Source organism: Lutra lutra, chromosome 1 (assembly GCF_902655055.1).
Source record: "Lutra lutra chromosome 1, mLutLut1.2, whole genome shotgun sequence".
In the NCBI taxonomy this organism is placed as follows: Eukaryota; Metazoa; Chordata; class Mammalia; order Carnivora; family Mustelidae; genus Lutra; species Lutra lutra.
In genome coordinates, this window is record NC_062278.1 from 212322591 (window position 1) to 212344825 (window position 22235).

Here is a 22235-nt window from a genome sequence, read left to right on the forward strand (position 1 = left end):
ACCAATTAATAACAAAATCAAAGAAACACATCGACAAGAATACAATAATAGTAGGGGACTTTAACACTCCCCTCACTGAAATGGACAGATCATCCAAGCAAAAGATCAACAAGGAAATCAAGGCCTTAAATGACACACTGGACCAGATGGACATCACAGATATATTCAGAACATTTCATCCCAAAGCAACAGAATACACATTCTTCTCTAGTGCACATGGAACATTCTCCAGAATAGATCACATTCTTGGTCCTAAGTCAAGTCTCAACCGGTATCAAAAGATTGGGATCATTCCCTGCATATTTTCAGACCACAATGCTCTAAAGCTAGAACTCAAACACAAGAGGAAATTTGGAAAGAAACCAAATACATGGAGACTAAACAGCATCCTTCTAAAGAATGAATGGGTCAACCAGGAAATTAAAGAAGAATTGAAAAAATTTATGGAAACAAATCATAATGAAAACACAACAGTTCAGAATCTGTGGGACACAACAAAGGCAGTCCTGAGAGGAAAATATATAGTGGTACAAGCCTTTCTCAAGAAACAAGAAAGGTCTCAGGTACACAACCTAACCCTACACCTAAAGGAGCTGGAGAAAGAACAAGAAAGAAACCCTAAACCCAGCAGGAGAAGAGAAATCATAAAGATCAGAGCAGAAATCAATGAAATAGAAACCAAAAAAACAATAGAACAAATCAATGAAACTAGGAGCTGCTTCTTTGAAAGAATTAATAAGATTGATAAACCCCTGGCCAGACTTATCAAAAAGAAAAGAGAAAGGACCCAAATAAATAAAATCATGAATGAAAGAGGAGAGATCACAACGAACACCAAAGAAATACAGACAATTATAAGAACATACTATGAGCAACTCTACGGCAACAAATTTGACAATCTGGAAGAAATGGATGCATACCTAGAGACATATAAACTACCACAACTGAACCAGGAAGAAATGGAAAGCCTGAACAGACCCATAACCAGTAAGGAGATTGAAACAGTCATCAAAAATCTCCAAACAAACACAAGCCCAGGGCCAGATGGCTTCCAGGGTAATTCTACCAAACATTTAAAGAAGAACTAATTCCTATTCTCCTGAAACTGTTCCAAAAAATAGAAATGGAAGGAAAACTTCCAAACTCATTTTAGGAGGCCAGCATCACCTTGATCCCAAAACCAGACAAGGATCCCATCAAAAAAGAAAACTACAGACCAATATCCTTGATCACAGATGCAAAAATTCTCGCCAAAATACTAGCCAATAGGATACAACAGTACATTAAAAGGATTATTCACCATGACCAAGTGGGATTTATTCCAGGGCTGCAAGGCTGGTTCAACATCCACAAATCAATCAATGTGATACAACACATTAATAAAGAAAGAGCAAGAATAAATTATACTCTCCATATTTTCTGAAAAAGCATTTGACAATGTACAGCATCCTTTCCTGATCAAAACTCTTCAAAGTGTAGGGATAGAGGGCACATACCTCAATATTATCAAAGCCATGTATGAAAAACCCACCGCAAATATCATTCTCAATGGAGAAAAACTGAAAGCTTTTCCGCTAAGGTCAGGAACACGGCAGGGATGTCCGTTATCACCACTGCTCTTCAACATAGTACTAGAAGTCCTAGCCTCAGCAATCAGACAACAAAAGGAAATTAAAGGCATCCAAATCGGCAAAGAAGAAGTCAAACTATCACTCTTTGCAGATGATATGATACTATATGTGGAAAACCCAAAAGACTCCACTCCAAAACTGCTAGAACTTGTACAGGAATTCAGTAAAGTGTCAGGATATAAAATCAATGCACAGAAATCAGTTGCATTTCTCTACACCAACAACAAGACAGAAGAAAGAGAAATTAAGGAGTCCATCCCATTTACAATTGCACCCAAAACTATAAGATACCTAGGAATAAACCTAACCAAAGAGACTAAGAATCTATACTCAGAAAACTATAGAGTACTCATGAAAGAATTTGAGGAAGACACAAAGAAATGGAAAAATGTTCCATGCTCCTGGATTGGAAGAATAAATATTGTGAAAATGTCTATGCTACCTAAAGCAATCTACACATTTAATGCAATTCCTATCAAAGTACCATCCATTTTTTTTCAAAGAAATGGAACAAATAATCCTAAAATTTATATGGAATGAGAAAAGACCTCGAATAGCCAAAGGAATATTGAAAAAGAAAGCCAAAGTCGGTGACATCACATTTCCGGACTTCAAGCTTATTACAAAGCTGTCATCATCAAGACAGCATGGTACTGGCACAAAAACAGACACATAGATCAATGGAACAGAATAGAGAGCCCAGAAATGGACCCTCAACTCTATGGTCAACTCATCTTTGACAAAGCAGGAAAGAATGTCCAATGGAAAAAAGACAGCCTCTTCAATAAATGGTGTTGGGAAAATTGGACAGCCACATGCAGAAAAATGAAATTGGATCATTTCCTTACACCACACACGATAATAGACTCAAAATGGATGAAGGATCTCAATGTGTGAAAGGAATCCATCAAAATCCTTGAGGAGAACACAGGCAGCAACCTCTTCGACCTCAGCTGCAGCAACATCTTCCTAGGAACATTGCCAAAGGCAAGGGAAGCAAGGGCAAAAATGAACTTTTGGGATTTTATCAAGATCAAAAGCTTTTGCACAGCAAAGGAAACAGTGAACAAAACCAAAAGACAACTGACAGAATGGGAGAAGATATTTGCAAATGACATATCAGATAAAGGGCTAGTGTCCAAAATCTATAAAGAACTTAGCAAACTCAACACCCAAAGAACAAAGAATCCAATCAAGAAATGGGCAGAGGACATGAACAGACATTTCTGCAAAGAAGACATCCAGATGGCCAACAGACACATGAAAAAATGCTCCATATCACTCAGCATCAGGGAAATACAAATCAAAACCATAATGAGGTATCACCTCACACCAGTCAGAATGGCTAAAATTAACAAGTCGGGAAATGACAGGTGCTGGCGAGGATGTGGAGAAAGGGGAACCCTCCTACACTGTTGGTGGGAATGCAAGCTGGTACAACCACTCTGGAAAGCAGTATGGAGGTTCCTCAAAATGTTGAAAATAGAACTACCGTATGACCCAGCAATTGCACTGCTGGGTATTTACCCTAAAGATACAAACGTAGTGATCCAAAGGGGCACGTGCACCCGAATGTTTATAGCAGCAATGTCTACAATAGCCAAACTATGGAAAGAACCTAGATGTCCATCTACAGACGAATGGATAAAGAAGATGTGGTATATATACACAATGGAATACTATGCAGCCATCAAAAGAAATGAAATCTTGCCATTTGCGACGACGTGGATGGAACTAGAGGGTATCATGCTTAGCGAAATAAGTCAATCGGAGAAAGACAACTATCATATGATCTCTCTGATATGAGGGAGAGGCGATGCAACATGGGGGATTAAGGGGTTCGGAGAAGAGTAAATGAAACAAGATGGAATTGGGATGGAGACAAACCATAAGTGACTCTTAATCTCACAAAACAAACTGAGGGTTGATGGGGGGAGGGGGCTTGGGAGAGGGGGGGTGGGGTTATGGATATTGGGGAGGGTATGTGTTATGTTGAGTGCTGTGAAGTGTGTAAACCTGGCGATTCACAGACCTGTACCCCTGGGGATAAAAATATATGTTTATAAAAAATAAAATTAAAAAAAAGGAATAAACTAGACTAAACTAAACTAAAATTTAGAAAAAAAATAAAAAAAATAGAAATGCAAAAGAAAAACACAGGTGTATGTATCTAAAATTTCTGGTTAGAAGGGTATTATGGAATTTGATGTACTGGACATCTCTCTATGATGTTAAATAGGTTAAAAAATTATTATATAAAAAATGAACCAGTATACTGGGAACGAGTTAAAAATAAAAGTTGTTTCTATGAAGTAGTGGTGGTTGTTCTCTTGTAATCTTTTTTTTTTTCTTTTTCTTTCGTGGTTGGTTTTCTGGGGGAGGGGCCTGCCATGTGAGTTTTCAGTCAGTGATGTTCCCTGAGTTAAGTCCTCCCGCCCTCCTCAAGGGGTTGGGCTCTGAGGAAACCATTTTTTTTCAGGATTTTTTTCTCTTGAGGTTTTTATGTTTGTTCACTTTTTTTCCCCTCTTGCCTTGATCGCTTTTGATAGTTTTTGTAGGTTTAGAGGAAAGCAAACTGCACCCTGACCTCCCTCTCAGAGAGAAGCCTCAGTCTGTTCTTCTGTGGGTGTTGCAGAGCCCATATAAATCCCCCCTTGGCCGCTGGCAGAGCAGGTTCCAAGTTGCGGTCCTTGGGGACGCAGGATCTTCTGCTTGTACCCAAATCCACAGCAGCGTCAGCTGTCTGGGCAGCTCCAGACCACCAGAGAGGTTCCAAGCAGTGATCACACACTGAGATTTTCCCGCGCCTGGGCTGGGTGTACCTGGTCTTTCTGGACCAGGGCAGAAAGAGCGCCTGGCTTGCGCGCACCGCTCTCAGGGGAGTGTTTGGGGTGCGTGTGCGTCTCAGGCTCTGAAACAATGGCGCGGGTCTAAGAGCGCTGGCTGGGCCCTTGTGCACCCCTCTCAGGAGAGGGTAAGGGGTGCATGTGTCCCAGGCTCTGTTAGCATGGCTCCACGTTCTGCCATCTGGCGTGGCTCCCAACCCCTCACAGGAACTGGACCCCACGCATTCTCGGGCGCACTGGTGGCTCAGGGACAAAGACCTGGTTTCTCCGCCACACTATCTCTGGCTCAGTGCCAGGGGAGGCTGTCCTGGGTCCGGGGACTTAAGCCCCTGTCCCTAGCCATCCCGATTCCTACAATTCCCCCCCCCCACCACCTCTCTATCCTTTGCTATTTCTGAGTGCTTTCAACCAGTCTCGAAGTTAAATGCTGATCCTCAGATGCAGGGCACTCTCCTATTCCAGTCGGTTGCCTCTGGTGTCTCCCTCCCCCTTTTGTTTATCTTCCTATATCAGTCTGACGTTCCCACTCCGCTTTACTTCCCCACTGGCATCTTCTGTCCCTGTAGTGATCCAGACATGTAAAATTCTGATCTCAGGCTGATTTTATGGGTGATTGGATTTCTTTGGTAGGTAATCAGCTCACTTAGGATACAGGTTGAAAAAGCGCCTCCTCCTACTTCCGTGCCATCTTGTCTCCCTTCCCAGGAAACAAACTCTTAACTATAGAGAACAAACTGAGGGCTGCTGGAAGGGAGGTAGGGAGAAGAATGGGTTAAATAGGTGATGGGTATTAAGAAGGGACTTGATGTAATAAGCACCTTGTGTTGTATGTAAGTGATGGATCTCTATGTTCTATACCTCAAACTAATGTTACATTGTACTTAACTATCTGGAATTTATTTTTTATTTTATTTTTTTTAAAGATTTTATTTATTTATTTGACAGAGATCACAAGTAGGCAGAGAGGCAGGCAGAGAGAGAGGAGGAAGCAGGCTCCCCGTTGAGCAGAGAGCCCGATGTGGGGCTCGATCCCAGAACCCCGGGATCATGACCTGAGCTGAAGGCAGAGGATTTAACCCACTGAGATCTAGGTTCTTTCCATAGTTTGGCTATTGTACCATGCTGTCTTGATGATGACAGCTTTGTAATAAGCTTGAAGTCCGGAAATGTGATGTCACCGACTTTGGCTTTCTTTTTCAATATTCCTTTGGCTATTCGAGGTCTTTTCTGGTTCCATATAAATTTTAGGATTATTTGTTCCATTTCTTTGAGAAAAAAAAAAAGGATGGTACTTTGATAGGAATTGCATTAAATGTGTAGATTGCTTTAGGTAGCATAGACATTTTCACAATATTTATTCTTCCAATCCAGGAGCATGGAACATTTTTCCATTTCTTTGTGTCTTCCTCAAATTCTTTCATGAGTACTCTATAGTTTTCTGAGTATAGATTCTTAGTCTCTTTGGTTAGGTTTATTCCTAGGTATCTTATAGTTTTGGGTGCAATTGTAAATGGGATGGACTCCTTAATTTCTCTTTCTTCTGTCTTGTTGTTGGTGTAGAGAAATGCAACTGATTTCTGTGCATTGATTTTATATCCTGACACTTTACTGAATTCCTGTACAAGTTCTAGCAGTTTTGGAGTGGAGTCTTTTGGGTTTTCCACATATAGTATCATATCATCTGCAAAGAGTGATAGTTTGACTTCTTCTTTGCCGATTTGGATGCCTTTAATTTCCTTTTGTTGTCTGATTGCTGAGGCTAGGACTTCTAGTACTATGTTGAATAGCAGTGGTGAGAATGGACATCCCTGCCGTGTTCCTGACCTTAGCGGAAAAGCTTTCAGTTTTTCTCCATTGAGAATGATATTGCGGTGGGTTTTTCATAGATGGCTGTGATAATATTGAGGTATGTGCCCTCTAACACTACACTTTGAAGAGTTTTGAGCAGGAGTGGATGTTGTACTCTGTCAAATGCTTTTTCAGCATCTATGGAGAGTATCATATGGTTCTTGTTCTTTCTTTTATTAATGTGTTGTATCACATTGATTTGTGGATGTTGAACCAACCTTGCAGCCCTGGAATAAATCCCACTTGGTCATGGTGAATAATCCTTTTAATGTACTGTTGAATCCTATTGGCTAGTATTTTGGTGAGAATTTTCGCATCTGTGTTCATCAAGGATATTGGTCTGTAGTTCTTTTTTGATGGGATCCTTGTCTGGTTTTGGGATCAAGGTGATGCTGGCCTCCTAAAATGAGTTTGGAAGTTTTCCTTCCATTTCTATTTTTTGGAACAGTTCAGGAGAAGAGGAATGAGTTCTTCTTTAAATGTTTGGTAGAATTCCCCCGGGAAGCCGTCTGGCCCTGGGCTTGTGTTTGTTTGGAGATTTTTAATGACTGTTTCAATCTCCTTACTGGTTATGGGTCTGTTCAGGCTTTCCATTTCTTCCTGGTTCAGTTGTGGTAGTTTATATGTCTCTAGGAATGCATCCATTTCTTCCAGATTGTCAAATTTGTTGGCGTAGAGTTGTTCATAGTATCTTCTTATAATTGTCTGTATTTCTTTGGTGTTTGTTGTGATCTCTCCTCTTTCATTCATGATTTTATTTATTTGGGTCCTTTCTCTTTTCTTTTTGAGAAGTCTGGCCAGGGATTTATCAAGTTATTAATTCTTTCAAAGAATCAGTTCCTAGTTTCATTGATTTGTTCTATTGTTTTTTTGGTTTCTATTTCATTGATTTCTGCTCTGATCTTTATGATTTCTCTTCTCCTGCTGGGTTTAGTGTTTCTTTCTTGTTCTTTCTCCAGCTCCTTTAGGTGTAGGGTTAGGTTGTGTACCTGAGACCTTTCTTGTTTCTTGAGAAAGACTTGTACCACTATATATTTTCCTCTCAGGACTGCCTTTGTTGTGTCCCACAGATCTTGAACTATTGTGTTTTCATTATCATTTGTTTCCATGAATTTTTTCAATTCTTCTTTAATTTCCTGGTTAATCCATTCATTCTTAAGAAGGATGCAGTTTAGTCTCCATGTATTTGGGTTCTTTCCAAATTTCCTCTTGTGATTGAGTTCTAGCTTCAGAGCATTGTGGTCTGAAAATATGCAGGGAATGATTCCAATCTTTTGATACCGGTTGAGACCTGATTTAGGACCAAGAATGTGATCTATTCTGGAGAATGTTCCATGTGCACTAGAGAAGAATGTGTATTCTGTTGCTTTGGGGTGAGAAGTTCTGAATATATCTGTGATGTCCATCTGGTCCAGTGTGTCATTTAAGGCCTTGATTTCCTTGTTGATCTTTTGCTTGGATGATCTGTCCATTTCAGTGAGGGGAGTGTTAAAATCCCCTACTATTATTGTATTCTTGTCGATGTGTTTCTTTGATTTTGTTATTAATTGGTTTATATAGTTGGCTGCTCCCACGTTAGGGGCATAGATATTTAAAATTGTTAGATCTTCTTGTTGGACAGTTCCTTTGAGTATGATATAGTGTCCTTCCTCATCTCTTATTATAATCTTTGGCTTAAAATCTAATTGATCTGATATAAGGATTGCCACTCCTGCTTTCTTCTAATGTCCATTAGCATGATAAATTCTTTTCCACCCTCTCACTTTAAATCTTTAGGTGTCTTCGGGTTTAAAGTGAGTTTCTTGTAGGCAACATATAGATGGGTTTTGTTTTTTTTATCCATTCTGAAACCCTCTGTATTTTGATTGGGACATTTAGCCCATTAACATTCAGGGTAACTATTGAGAGATATGTATTTAGTGCCATTGTATTGCCTGTAAGGTGACTGTTATTGTATATTGTCTCTGTTTCTTTCTGATCCTCTACTTTTTTTTTTTAAAGATTTTATTTATTTATTTGTCATAGAGAGAGAAGCGAGAGTGAGCACAGGCAGACAGAGTGGCAGGCAGAGGCAGAGGGAGAAGCAGCCTCGCTGACAAGCAAGGAGCCCGATGTGGGACTCGATCCCAGGATGCTGGGATCATGACCTGAGCTGAAGGCAGCTGCTTAACCAACTGAGCCACCCAGGCGTCCCAGATCCTCTACTTTTAAGGTCTCTCTTTGCTTAGAGGACCCCTTTCAATATTTCCTGTAAAGCTGGTTTGGTGTTTGCAAATTCTTTCAGTTTTTGTTTGTCCTGGAAGCTTTTAATCTCTTCTTCTATTTTCAGTGATAGCCTAGCTGGATATAGTATTTTGGCTGCATGTTTTTCTCGTTTAGTGCTCTGAATATATCATGCCAGCTCTTTCTGGCCTGCCAGGTCTCTGTGGATAAGTCTGCTGCCAATCTAATATTCTTACCATTGTATGGTACAGACTTCTTTTCCTGGGCTGCTTTCAGGATTTTCTCTTTGTCACTAAGACTTGTAAATTTTACTATTAGGTGACGGGGTGTGGACCTATTCTTATTGATTTTGAGGGGGGTTCTCTGAACCTCCTGGATTTTGATGTTTGTTCCCTTTGCCATATTGGGGAAATTCTCTCCAATAATTCTCTCCAATATACCTTCTGCTTCCCTCTCTCTTTCTTCTTCTTCTGGAATCCCAATTATTCTAATGTTGTTTCGTCTTATGGTGTCACTTATCTCTCGAATTCTCCCCTCGTGGTCCAGTAGCTGTTTGTCCCTCTTTTGCTCAGCTTCTTTATTCTCTGTCTTTTGGTCTTCTCTATCGCTAATTCTTTCTTCTGCCTCATTTATCCTAGCAGTGAGAGCCTCCATTTTTGATTGCACCTCATTATTAGCTTTTTTGATTTCAACTTGGTTTGATTTTAGTTCTTTTATTTCTCCAGAAAGAGCTTTTATATCTCCGGAGAGGGTTTCTCTAATATCTTCCATGCCTTTTTCGAGCCCGGCTAGTACCTTGAGAATCATCATTCTGAACTCTAGATCTGACATATTACCAATGTCTGTATTGATTAGGTCCCTAGCCTTTGGTACTGCCTGTCGTTCTTTTTTTTGTGGTGAATTTTTCTGCCTTGTCATTTTGTCCAGATAAGAGTATATGAAGGAGTAAGTAAAGTAATAAAAGGGTGGCAACAACCTCAGGAAAATATTGTTTAACCAAATCAGAAGAGATCCCAAATCGTGAAGGGGGAGAAAGGGGAAAAAAGGAGGTTCAGAAAGAAAAAAAAAAAGAAAAGGAACAATTAATATAAGAGAACAAATAAAGAATATAAAAAAGAAAAAATATACATATATTAGAAAACTAGGTAAAAAACGTTAAAAAAGAAAAGGGTAAAAGTTAAAAAAAATTTTGGCAGAGAAGCGAAAAAAAATTGAAAAAGAAAAAAAATTAAATTAATTTCAAGGCTAAAGAATAATGGGGAGAAAGCCAGGAGTTCCCTACTTTGCTTTCTCCTCCTTTGGAATTCCACTGCTCTCCTTGGTATTGAAACTGCACTCCTTGGTAGGTGAACTTGGTCCTGGCTGGATTTCTTGTTGATCTCCTGGGGGAGGGGCCTGTTGTAGTGATTCTCACGTGTCCTTTCCTCAGGCGGAATTGCACGGCCCTTACCAGGGGCCGGGCTGAGTAATCCGCTGGGTTTGCTTTCAGGAGCTTTTGTTTCCTGAGCACATTCCATAGAGTTCTGTAGGACCGGAATGAAGTTGGCGGCCTCCCAGTCTCCGGCCCAGAGGAGCCGAGAGCCCAGGGCCCCACTCCTCCGTGTGCCCTCAGAGAACAGCGCCCAATTACTCCCGTCACCCTGGCCTCTGGCTTCGCTCTGAGGTGACCAAGCCTGCCACCAGTTCAAGGTAACCCCAAGCTTAGAGCTCACTTCTCGGCTCTGTTTCTGTAGCCGGCTTCCCCGTTCTAATACCTGCAAGTTCTGCGACACTCAGACACCCCTGATCTTGTGACCCTGCGGGACCTGAGGCCATGCTGACCCCGTGTGGGCTTCACCCCGGTTAAGCCTCTGGAGCGATGTCCCTCAGCGGAACAGACTTTTAAAAGTCCTGAATTTGTGGAGCATAACAAATAGCATGGAGGACATGGGGAGTTAGGAGAAGGCAGTCGGGGGAAATTGGAAGGGGAGGTGAACAGTGAGAGACTATGGACTCTGAAAAACAATCTGAAGTGTTTGAAGAGGTAGGGGGGTGGGAGGTTGGGGGAACCAGGTGGTGGGTATTAGAGAGGGCACGGACTGCATGGAGCACTGGGTGAGGTACAAAAACAATGAATACTGTTATGCCGAAAATTAAAAAAGAATGATTAAAAAAAAAAAAGTCCCGATTTTGTGCTCTGTTGCTCCACTGTTTGCCTGAGCCGGCCCGTCCCCCATGGTCTATCTTCCCGTTGCTTTGGATTCACTTCTCCGCCAGTCCTACCTTTCAGAAAGTGGTTGATTTTCTGTTTCTAGAATTGCTATTCTTCTTCTCTTCGATCTCCCATTGGATTTGTAGGTGTTTGCAATCTTTAGATAAGCTATCTAGCTGATCTCCTGCTACCTGAAGTAGTCTCAGCCTGCTACTTCTCCACCTTCTTGACTCCTCCTCCCAGAATTTGCATTTTAACTACAAACTTCAGTGATTTGTGTGTAGAATGAAGGTGAGAACTGGTCTAGAATCCTATTTCTCACCTTCTCACCGTCAGCACTTGGGCTGGATAACTACTTTTGCTGGGTGCTGGCATGTGGGTTACAGGTGTTTGGCAGCAACCTTTCAGACATGGCCAAATATCCCCAGTTGAGAACCACCATACCATTGGATGTTCTTCCCTATTTTATTGAATATTAGTTGATCTTAGAGCTGACGGTCATTTCTGGGGTCTCTGTTGTGTCCCATTCATCTATGTGTCTGTTTTTTTGTGACAATACCATGCTGTCTTGATGATCACAGTTTTGTAAAATGGTTTGAAGTCAGGCATTGTGATGCCACCACCTTTGATTTTTTTTTAACAATCCTATGGTAATTCAGAGTCTTTTCTTGGTCTGTACACATTTTAGGATTGTTACTTCCAGCTCTGTAAAAATGTCAATGGTATTTTAATAGGGATTGCATTGAAAGTGTAGATTTCTCTGGGCAACATGGATATTTTAACGATGTTTATTCTTCCAATCCATGAGCATGGAATGTTTTTCCATCTCTTTGTGTCTTCCTCGATTTCTTTCATAAGCATTCTGTAGTTTCTAGAGTGATCAGGATGACATTGAAAGTATAGCTTGCTCTGGGCAGCATAGACATTTTAACAATGTTTATTCTTCCAATCCATGAGCATGTACTGTTTTTCCATCTTTTTGTGTCTTCTTCGATTTCCTTCATGAGTGTTCTATAGTTCTTTGAGTATAGATCCTTTACCACTTTGATTAGGTTTTTTTCCAAGGTATCTTATGGTTTTTGGTGCTACTGTAAAAGGAATCAATTTTCCAATTTCCTTTTCTACAGTTTCGTTGTTAGTGTAAAAGAAAGGAACTGATTTCTGTGCATTTATTTTGTATCCTGCCACACTACTGAATTGCTGTGTGAGTTCTAGTAATTTGGGGGTGGAGTCTTTTGGGTTTTCGACCTAAAATATCATGTCATTTCAAAGTGTTAGAACAAACAATCCTAAAAGTTGTATGGAGCCAGAAAAGACCCTGAATTGCAAAGGAAATGTTGAAAAATAAAAACAAAGATAGGGGCATCACATTGCCTGATTTCGAGTTTTATTACAAAGCTGTGATCACCAAGAGAGCATGTTACTGGCACAAAAACAGACACAAAGAAAAATGGAACAAAGTAGAGAGCCCAGATATGGACCTTCAACTCTATGGTCAAATAATCTTCAACAAAGCAAGAAAAAATTTACAGTGGAAAAGACAGTCTCTTCAATAAATTGTGCTGGGAAAATTGAACAACTATGTACAGAAGAATGTAATTCAACCATTCTCTTTCACCATACACAAAAATGAACTCAAAATGGATGGAAGACCTCAATGTGAGACAGGAATCCATCAAAATCCTAGAGAAGAACACAGGCAGTAACCTATTCAACATTGGCCACTGCAACTTTTACAAGACATGTCTCCAAAGGCAAGGGAAACAAAAGTGAAAATGAACTTTTGGGACTTCATCAAGTTAAAAAGCTTCTGAATAGCAAAGGAAATAGTCAACAAAACTAAGAAGTAACCATGGAATGGGGGAAGATATTCTCAAATGACACTACAGATGAAGGGCTGATATCCAAGATCTATAAAGAACTTCTTAAACTCACCATGCAAAAAACAGATAATCAAGTGAAAAATGGGCAGAAGATATAAACAGTCACTTCTCCAATGAAGAGATACAAATGGCTAGCAGACACATGAAAAAATGTTCATCATCATTAGCCATCAGGGAAATTGAAATCAAAATCTCATTGAGATACCACCTGAAACAAGTTAGAATGACAAAGATTAACAAGGCAAGAAACAGTAAATATTGGACAGGATGTGGAGAAAGGGGAACTTTCTTACACTGTTGATGGGAATGCAAGTTGGTGCACTTTGGAAAACAGTGTGGAGATTCCTCAAAAAATTAAAAATAGAGCTACCTTATGACCTGGAATTGTACAACTGGGTATTTACCCCAAAGATACAGATGGAGTGAAAAGAAGGGCCATCTGTACCCCAATTTTCATAGCAGTAATGTCCAAATAGCCAAACTGTGGAAAGAGCTGAGACAGCCTTCAATTGACAAATGGATAAAGAAGATGTGGTCCAGACTCAGCCATGCCACTGCCTCCACCACTTCCTCCTCCTCACCAGCACTAAACCTGGGACTGGACAGAGCGGAGTTGTGCGTGTTGCAGAAGGCGGGGATAGGCCAGGGGAGGAGAGGTTTGTTCCATGGAACCACAGCCAGAACTGGGATCAGGAATTACCTTCAGACCTATCTGGTGAAATTTTGCTGGAAATTAAGGAAGAAAACATACTCTTTGAGATGGAAGAGAAAAAAAGCAGCAATTCTAGAAACAGAAAATCAATCACTTTCTGAAAGGTAGGACCTGTGGAGAAGTGAATCCAAAGTGATGGGAAGATAGACTGCAGGGGGAGGGCCTGGCTCCTGGGAAGTGACAGAGCAATGGAGCACAAAATCAGAACTTTTAAAAGTCTGCTTCACTGAGGGACATTGCTCCAGAGGCTAAATCAGGGTGAAGCCCACATGGGGACAGCGTGGTCTCAGGTCCCGCAGGGTCACAGAAGGATTGGGGGTGTCTGAGTATCACAGAGCTCACATGTATTAGAGTGGGGAAGCTGGCTACAGGACGGAGCTGAGGAGTGAGCTCTCAAATCGGGGTTACCTTAAACTGTGATCTGTGGCACAGTCAGGCCACTGGTCTTTGAGCAGGGACCCCATAAGTGGCAGATCTGGGGAGACCCCCCTGAAACAGCAGCAGGGATATGCTGGGTTTGAGACTCCAGGTGGGGCTGTGTGCCAGAGACAGAGACGCTCAGTCTCAGGATGGGTGAGCTTGGAGCACTGCCTGAGACCAGGGAGATGGGAGTGATTGAGCACTTTTCTCTGAGGATGCACTGAGGAGTGGGGCCCCGAGCTCTCGGGTCCTGCAGGCTAGAGATTGGGAGGCCGCCATTTTCATTCCTGTCCTCCAGAACTCTATGGAAACTATTCAGGGAATAAAAGCTCCCAAAGCTAGTGAACCCGAGCAGATTACTTAGCCCAGCCCCAGGCAAGAGCGGTGCAATTCCGCCTCAGGCAAAGACCCTTGAGAATCACTACGATAGGCCCCCTCTTGCAGGAGATCAGCAAGAAATCCAACCAAACCAAGTTCACTTATCAAGAAGGCGGAATTCCAGAGGAGGAGAAAGCAAACCATGAAATTCATAGCTTTCTCCCCATGATTCCTTAGTCTTGCAAAGTTAATTAATTTTTTTAAATTTTACTTTATTCTTATGCTAATTTTTTTTGACTTTTACTCTTCCCTCTTTTAATGTTTTTAAATAGTTTATCTTAACAATAACTTCCATTAAAATATCTTTTTGAACATTCATTGTTATAGTCATATTTTTTTCAATTTATATTTTTTAAATCATTTTTAATTTATTTTCAGCATAACAGTATTCATTGTTTTTGTACCACACCCAGTGCTCCATGCAGTCCGTGCCCTCTCTAATACCCACCACCTGGTTCCCCCAACCTCCCATCCCCGCCCCTTCAAAACCCTCAGATTGTTTTTCAGAGTCCATAGTCTCTCATGAAGAATCCGTTTTTTAACATAACCATCTCCAAATATTTTTGTAGAATTGTTATAAGGTAATATATTGAGAAAGAATGGAAAAGCTTTCAAATCATGAGTAGCATAGCCACATCATGAGATGTTATGCAGACTCTGAAATAAAGAATCAGCAGTCCCCTAGTTGACAGGAGGCAAGTTCATGAGGTATTATTGGGTCAAAAGAAGAATGGAAACAGGTAGAAATAAAGACAGCCCTAAAACTTAAGACAATTTATGATGAGAGTAGGATACTACTTATCCATTTGTACAGTGTATGAATGTGTATGTGTGCATAATCTAGGAAGAGTTTTTAGTTTTTATTATTTTTTTATTTATTTATGTATTATTATGTATGTTTGTCACCATACAGTATGTCATTCATTTTGATGCAGTGTTCCAAGATTCATTGTTTACGTATAACACACAGTGCTCCATGGAATATGCACCCTTCTTAATACCCATCCCTGGGCCAACCCATCCCCCAACCCCTTACCCCCTAAAACTCTCATTTTATTTCTCAGAGTATACAGTCTCTCATGGTTTGACTCCCCCTCGATTTTCAACCCCCTTCCCTCTTGTAATGTCCTCCATGTGATTCTTTATGTTCCTCAAGTAAGTGAAACCATATAATTTACTTTCTTTACTTGACTTATTTCATTCAGGAAGAGAAGATTTTTTTAAAAAGATTTTATTTATTTATTTGACAGACAGAGATCACAAGTAGGCAGAGAGGCAGACAAATAGAGAGAGAGGTGGAAGCAGGCTCCCTGCAGAGCACAGAGCCCGATGTGGGGCTTGATCCCAGGACACTGGGACCATGACCCGAGCCGAAGGCAGAGGCTTTAACCCACTGAGCCACCCAGGTGCCCCCAGGAAGAGAAGTTTTCAAAGACAGTAAGAACTTAAGGAATAAAGGTTGTCAGGTGGAATGAAACTGTGTAAAACAAAATTCAATGAGAATTTAAAATTAATGTATGTAAAGACATAAAGTAATAATTCAGTGCTGTCAAGATGGGTCACTAATTCCAGATTAAAATTCCAAAGACTTGTAATAAAAAAATATGAGTGAATGATCTTTACAACTGGTAGTAAGCACTAAGTGATCATTTTTTCTTACATAAAGATACATTGATTGAAATATGCTTATGAAGGTAAAGGCAATCTTCAGTCAAATGTAAAGAAGAGATGATGGTCAAAGATGATGCAACTTTTAGAAATTGATCTCATCATACAGAGACAAAACGATGCATGGGGAATGACAGAGATGCAAAAGCAAATGGGGAATACATATAGAGGTGATTTATTAGTACTCAATGTTCAAAATATCATATATTTCATTTTTGTTTTTTGCAAGGACTGCTAAGTAAAAAATATTAGTGACAGATCAATATTTCAGGATGGATAATATCAAAAAAGTAATATAGAGAATACCATATACTGAGTGACAGATCTTAGCCCATACTACTAATAACACAATTCCCCACATATATGTCAATACCTACACACTAGAACACAATGCAAACAACAGAGTTGGTAAAAAATAGAAACCCCTCTTCTGATTCCTTGTTTGAAAGGATGCAATCAAAACATGAATAAACCACCCTGACTCCACTGTACAAATTCAATGACATGGTAGGGACAATGTACTCTACAGAAAAAATGATAACTAATCCACAAATATATTTATCTCCCCTAGTAATGAAATAATTTCAAAGCAAAGTTCCTTCATATAGTTTTCATTTTTAGATAATTTTTTTCATGTGAATACCCAGAGGAACAGGGGATGCTGTGAAAATGTATGTCTCATGAATTACTATTGCAGGGTCCTACTGCAAAAACCTATTGGTCTAGGTTTTTCTCATCAGTATGGAAACAGAGTCCAATATGTATCATTTTAAAGACAAAAAAGAAATGTCCTGACTTCACTGGACATCCCTTCATACCTAATATTCTAATTCTGTTTAATTGCAAAACTCAGTGATTGTGTTCTCTTTTTACTGGAATTACTTTATGTCTCCCATCCTTTCACTTCATTGTCAGCAATCACCCATGTGCTGCTGAGCTCACTATTCACTTTTTTCTTTAACATCATCAATGAATCCATTCATCAGTTCATTAGGCAAGCAATTGAGCATAGAGATCCTCAGGTTCTGGGTTAGGCTAGAGGTTGTCAGGTGACCTCAGGTAAATGCATCAGACTTGGACTTTGTCTGACCATTGCCTGAAGGACCTGCTGGGCTCTGGGACTCACCTGAAAGGCAGCTCTGAAGGAGGGGTATCTATGTGGCAGTCTGAATTCCTCCTGTGTCGGGATGATGGTGACTAAACTCTGTCCCCTCACAAGATGAAAGGAAGGAGGCTGGCATCAGTATTCCAGCCAAGCTTAGGATTCCAGAGACAAAAATCTTGTCCCATCCAGCCCAAAGGAGCGCAGGCAGAGGGACTGCTACACAGGAGATATTTAGAGCTTCATCTGTCTGTTCATGAGGCATGGTTCCTTCCTGCTCCTCCAACCTCTAAAACATGAGTTTCCTATGGGACACTGGTGTGGACATAAAGGAAAATTTCCTGGAGATTGTGTTTTCCCCACAGACCAGGTTATAACCAAGTGAATCTAGAGTTAATTACCCCTTGCCCAGGAGCTCTGTTGCTCCCAGAGTTCAGACCTTCCAGCATCTTATACCAACCCTGACTTCAACTATTCCACAAAGTCTAGGACTGAGCAATGTGTTTGGATTAATTCCCTTGTATCTCCAAAATGTTGACTTGTGTTGGACACACAGCCCTGATATCTATAGAATATCCCTGTTTTCCTTTTCAATGAGGAGAACTAAGCTTTTTTGATATAAACCTTGAGCAAGGGATGCCTGGGTGGCTCAGTCTGTTGGGTGTCTCTCTCCAACTCAGGTCACGATCCTAGGATACTGGGATTGAGTCCCACGTCAGGCTCCTTGCTCATTGGGGAGCCTGCTTCTCCCTCTGCCTGTCACTTTCCCTGCTAGTGCATGCTCTCTCTCTCTCTCTCTCTGACAAATAAATAAAGAAAGAAAAACTTTAAAAAAACTCAACCAAACAAAATGCCTTGAGCAAGACATACCTCAGCTTCCTGACACATTTGCCAAATGATTAGGAATTTCATATTGTAAATTTAGAGCTGTCATTTCGTCCCTTACTGTGAAGCATTTGTTAATTATAAGAAATATATTTAGAATTTTTTTGCACTATTTTAATGATTTTGGAATAAAAAAGTAAACAGATTCTCCCCTGTAGCTTCCAGAATGAACCAAGTATTGCAAACATTTTTTTTTAGCCTAATGAGAACCATTTCAGAATTTTGACTCCTTGAATTGTCAGAGCATAAATGCGCTTTAAACACTAATGTAGTCATTTTACGTTGGCATTAGGAACTGAATAAAAACACTTATTCAATAAAATTTTGCTCAGGAAGCTAAGCTTAAGCAACCTTAGGAACTTGTTCTTTCCTATGACAATTGGCCATGTAGAGTCTCCTTCACAAAGAATGTCTTCAGAGCCCTCTTTACATCTTTGTTCCTCAGGCTGTAGATGAAGGGGTTCAGCATGGGTGTGACCACAGTGTACATCACCGAGGCTACTGCACTTGCGTGGGAGCTCTGGGTAGCTGCAGAGCTAAGGTACACTCCTAGGCTTGTACAATAAAATAATGAGACAACAGAAAGGTGAGATGCACAGGTGGAAAATGCTTTATACTTGCCCTAAGCTGATGATATTTCACATATGGAGGAAACAATATTAGAATAAGAGTAAAGGATCCCAGCAAAAGGACCACCACCCAAAAGGACAGCTGCAAAATACATCACCAAATTATTAAGAAAGGTATCAGAACAGGCAAGTTGGATCATCTGATTGAGTTCACAGAAATAGTGGGGGATTTTTACCTCTGTACAGAAGGATAGCCGCAACACCATTAAGGTTTGTAACAGGGAATGCAGGATACACATGGTCCAGGACATCAGAACCAGCAGTCCACAGAGCTGAGAGTTCATGATGACCATGTAGTGTAGGGGGTGACAGATGGCCACATAGTGATCATAGGCCATCATGGTCAGAAGACAGATATCCGAAACAGCAAAGAGTATGAAAAAATAAATCTGTGTGACACAGCCTGCATAGGTTATGACTTTACTTTCTGTCTGTATATTCATCAGCATCTTAGGGACAGTGGTGGAAGTGGAAGAGATGTCTACAAAGGACAGGTTGGCCAGGAAGAAGTACATGGGAGTGTGGAGGTGGGAGTCAGAGTGGACGTCTAGGATGATGAGCAGATTTCCACACACAGTGATCAGGTACATGGAGAAGAAAAGCCCAAATATGAGGGGCTGCAGTTCTGGTTCCTCTGAAAGTCCCAGAAGAAGAAACTCTGAAATTTGTGTATCATTGCTGGGTTTCATGTGGTGGAGGTGACTTCAAGGATAGAGGCAAATAGCATGATTAATTTTCACACAGTTGTATTACTCACAGAATTAAAATGCTACCTTTTTAATTTTGTAGTCTAAATGTTCATTTTAATATTTTGTACATAGATATGATCCAATTCAGGGGATCCCCTGTACCACCATAGTTATGGGATTTTTGTTTCAGTCACTTAATTGACAAAAGGCCATGTATTCCACACTTTTAATTAAAAAATTTTTTTCCAAATCCCAGAAATGCAAATTACATCCTGGCCGTGATTTAGACATTTTCTAGGTGATGAGTATAGGGTGCTAAAAAACAAAATTCCCTATCACTCAATAATGGAAAAGGAATACATTAACAAATAAGAAAATATATAGCATTTCAGAGGGTGGCAGATGGTATGAAGAAAAGGAAAACAAGGATAAAGCAGAGTGAATAGGGCATGCTATTTTCTTGTGTATGTAAGCCAATTCTGTGAACAAGGTGACATTGGAACAAAATCTGAAGAGATAGAGGCAGATCAAGAATTATGGGGTAAGTGTGTGCCCAGCAGAGGAAATGATGAGGGCAAAGGCCTCGAGTAAGGTGCTTCTTTCCAATGCTCAAATCAAAAAAGCAAAGCCAGTGCTACAAGGGGAAGGAGCAGGAAAGAGCCTGTGGAGAGAAGTCATCAGACACACTGAGGAGAGAAGTGACCTCTCTGCTAACTCTGAAACCTCAAGGCACAGGGGCCTCCTTGTCCACACTGCCTCTCCCACTGTATTCCTCGTGTTGCAAAGGCATCTCATGAATTGAACCAAATTGCCTTCTTAGTGGACTCTCTTGATTGAATTCTGGCCCCTGTGGGTGTCACCTTGGGAGTTGTCAGTCCTGGCACCTTGTTGTGGGGACTGCTCACACTCTACAAGAAACACACACACACACACACACACACACACCCACACCCACACACACACCGCACCATCTTCTCCTATGTTATTCCCTTGTCTTTCTCTGCCCCTGCCATCTTGATTGTGACAGGAATGGATCCAACCCACATAGGCCAGATCAGTGACCTTTCCCCTGCAAAACTCAGAGTTGCCAATTCTTAAACCTCTTATGGATAAATAATATATTTAAATATTAAAATATATGCCTATATATATATATATATTCTCAAAATTGAGCAATGGGTTAAACAAACACTTCATAAAAGGAAGTGTACATAACACAACAAAAGTTTAGCACTTTTACATCAAGCATAGAAGCCTTATTTTTAATGTACCTCGTGCATCATTTCTGGCCAGTTCATTTCTTAGTGGCCTGATAAGAGATGAGGTTCGTCCCTTTATCCCTTCTCTATGTGGCATATTTTATTGAGATTCTTGAGCTTTGGGTATAGATCTCTCTTTTATGAACCCAGTGGGCACACTTAATCCTCATTCTGGATTTCATCCAATGTGCAAAGGGGTCCATAGACCATGCTCTACACTCCTGTCCACACCATGACAATTCTATCTTTTTGTACTAAATAATTTTCTTTATATCATTTTGTATGTGGATATCATTTCATACACACATTTATTTCATTGTGTCCTGTCCTCATTGTGAGGGTTCATGATTCGAAAGTGCAAGGACTTTGCCTTCTTTGTTCGTTTTTGTTTTTTTCACCAAGTTTTGTGAGTATATGTGTTTAATGTAAAAATCCCTTTGAATGTGGATAGGTATAGAATGAACAGAATGAAGGGATCACTAAACCAGGTTAAAATGTAAATTGAGCCATTTCAAAACACCTGTTCTAGGCAAAACTGCATGAAAAACCAAAATGAACTAAAATAGAATATAAAATAGCAATCATCAATGATGTCAATATGGGTTAATAATTAAGTTGTAGAAGTCCTAGACACAAAAGAATATAATATATAATGTTCCTAGAATGCTCAGTATTTATTTGTTAAATGAGTTAGAAATCAGGTCTCAATGTATAAGGACATTTACCACATGGTAAGTTTGTACTTTAGTTTTCTTGGAAAAGGTTGAATTTCTCAGCAAATGCTGGCATAAAGGGTATCTGTCTGGAAGAATATGAAATCTGTCCCTTCCCTCAGACCTTACAAAAACCCACAGGGCTTATGACCTCAGGGTAAGTGTAAAAAAACAATAAAGTAGAATGTCAATAAAACTACATATAGAAGTTACAGATGGGCAACACCACTAAATAAAGCAAGAAATTCAGAAGTAAGAAGATAGACATATGTACATAAAATGTAAATATTAAATGGTCAAAATATGTTCCAAATGTCAATTGAGAAACAATGATCAGAGGAAATAATTTGAAATGCTGATGTTTTAAAAATAAAAACCTAATCAAAGAGGTAAAGGATCTGTACTCGAGGAACTACAGAACACTCATGAAAGAAATTGAAGAAGACACAAAAAGATGGAAGACCATTCCATGCTCTTGGATCAGAAGAATAAACATTGTTAAAATGTCTATACTGCCTAGAGCAATCTATACTTTTAATGCCATTCCAATCAAAATTCCACCGGTATTCTTCAAAGAGCTGGAACAAATAATCCAGAAATTTGTATGGAATCAGAAGAGACCCCGAATTGCTAAGGAAATGTTGAAAAACAAAAATAAAACTGGGGGCATCACGTTACCTGATTTCAAGCTTTACTACAAAGCTGTGATCACCAGGACAGCATGGTACTGGCATAAAAACAGACCCATAGACCAGTGGAACAGAGTAGAGATCCCAGATATGGACCCTCAACTCTATGGTCAGTTAATCTTCGACAAAACGGAAAAAATTAAACAGTGGAAAAAAGACAGTCTCTTCAATAAATGGTGCTGGGAAAACTGGACAGCTATATGTAGAAGAATGAAATTCGACCATTCTCTTACACTGTACACAAAAATAAACTCAAAATGGATAAAAGATCTCAATGTGAGACAAGAATCCATCAGAATCCTAGAGGAGAACATAGGCAGTAACCTCTTCAATATCAGCCACAGCAACTTCTTTCAAGATATGTCTCCAAAGGCAAAGGAAACAAAAGCCAAAATAAACTTTTGGGACTTCATCAAGATCAAAAGCTTCTGCACAGCAAAGGAAACAGTCAAGAAAACAAAGAGGCAAC

At 40.1% G+C, this 22235-nt stretch overlaps 1 pseudogene; it reads right to left on the reverse strand.

Moving 5' to 3' along the window:
* Positions 1-18157: 18157 nt before the first annotated feature.
* Positions 18158-21558, reverse strand: LOC125083336 (olfactory receptor-like protein OLF4; annotated as a pseudogene).
* Between the last annotated feature and the right edge of the window lie 677 nt (positions 21559-22235).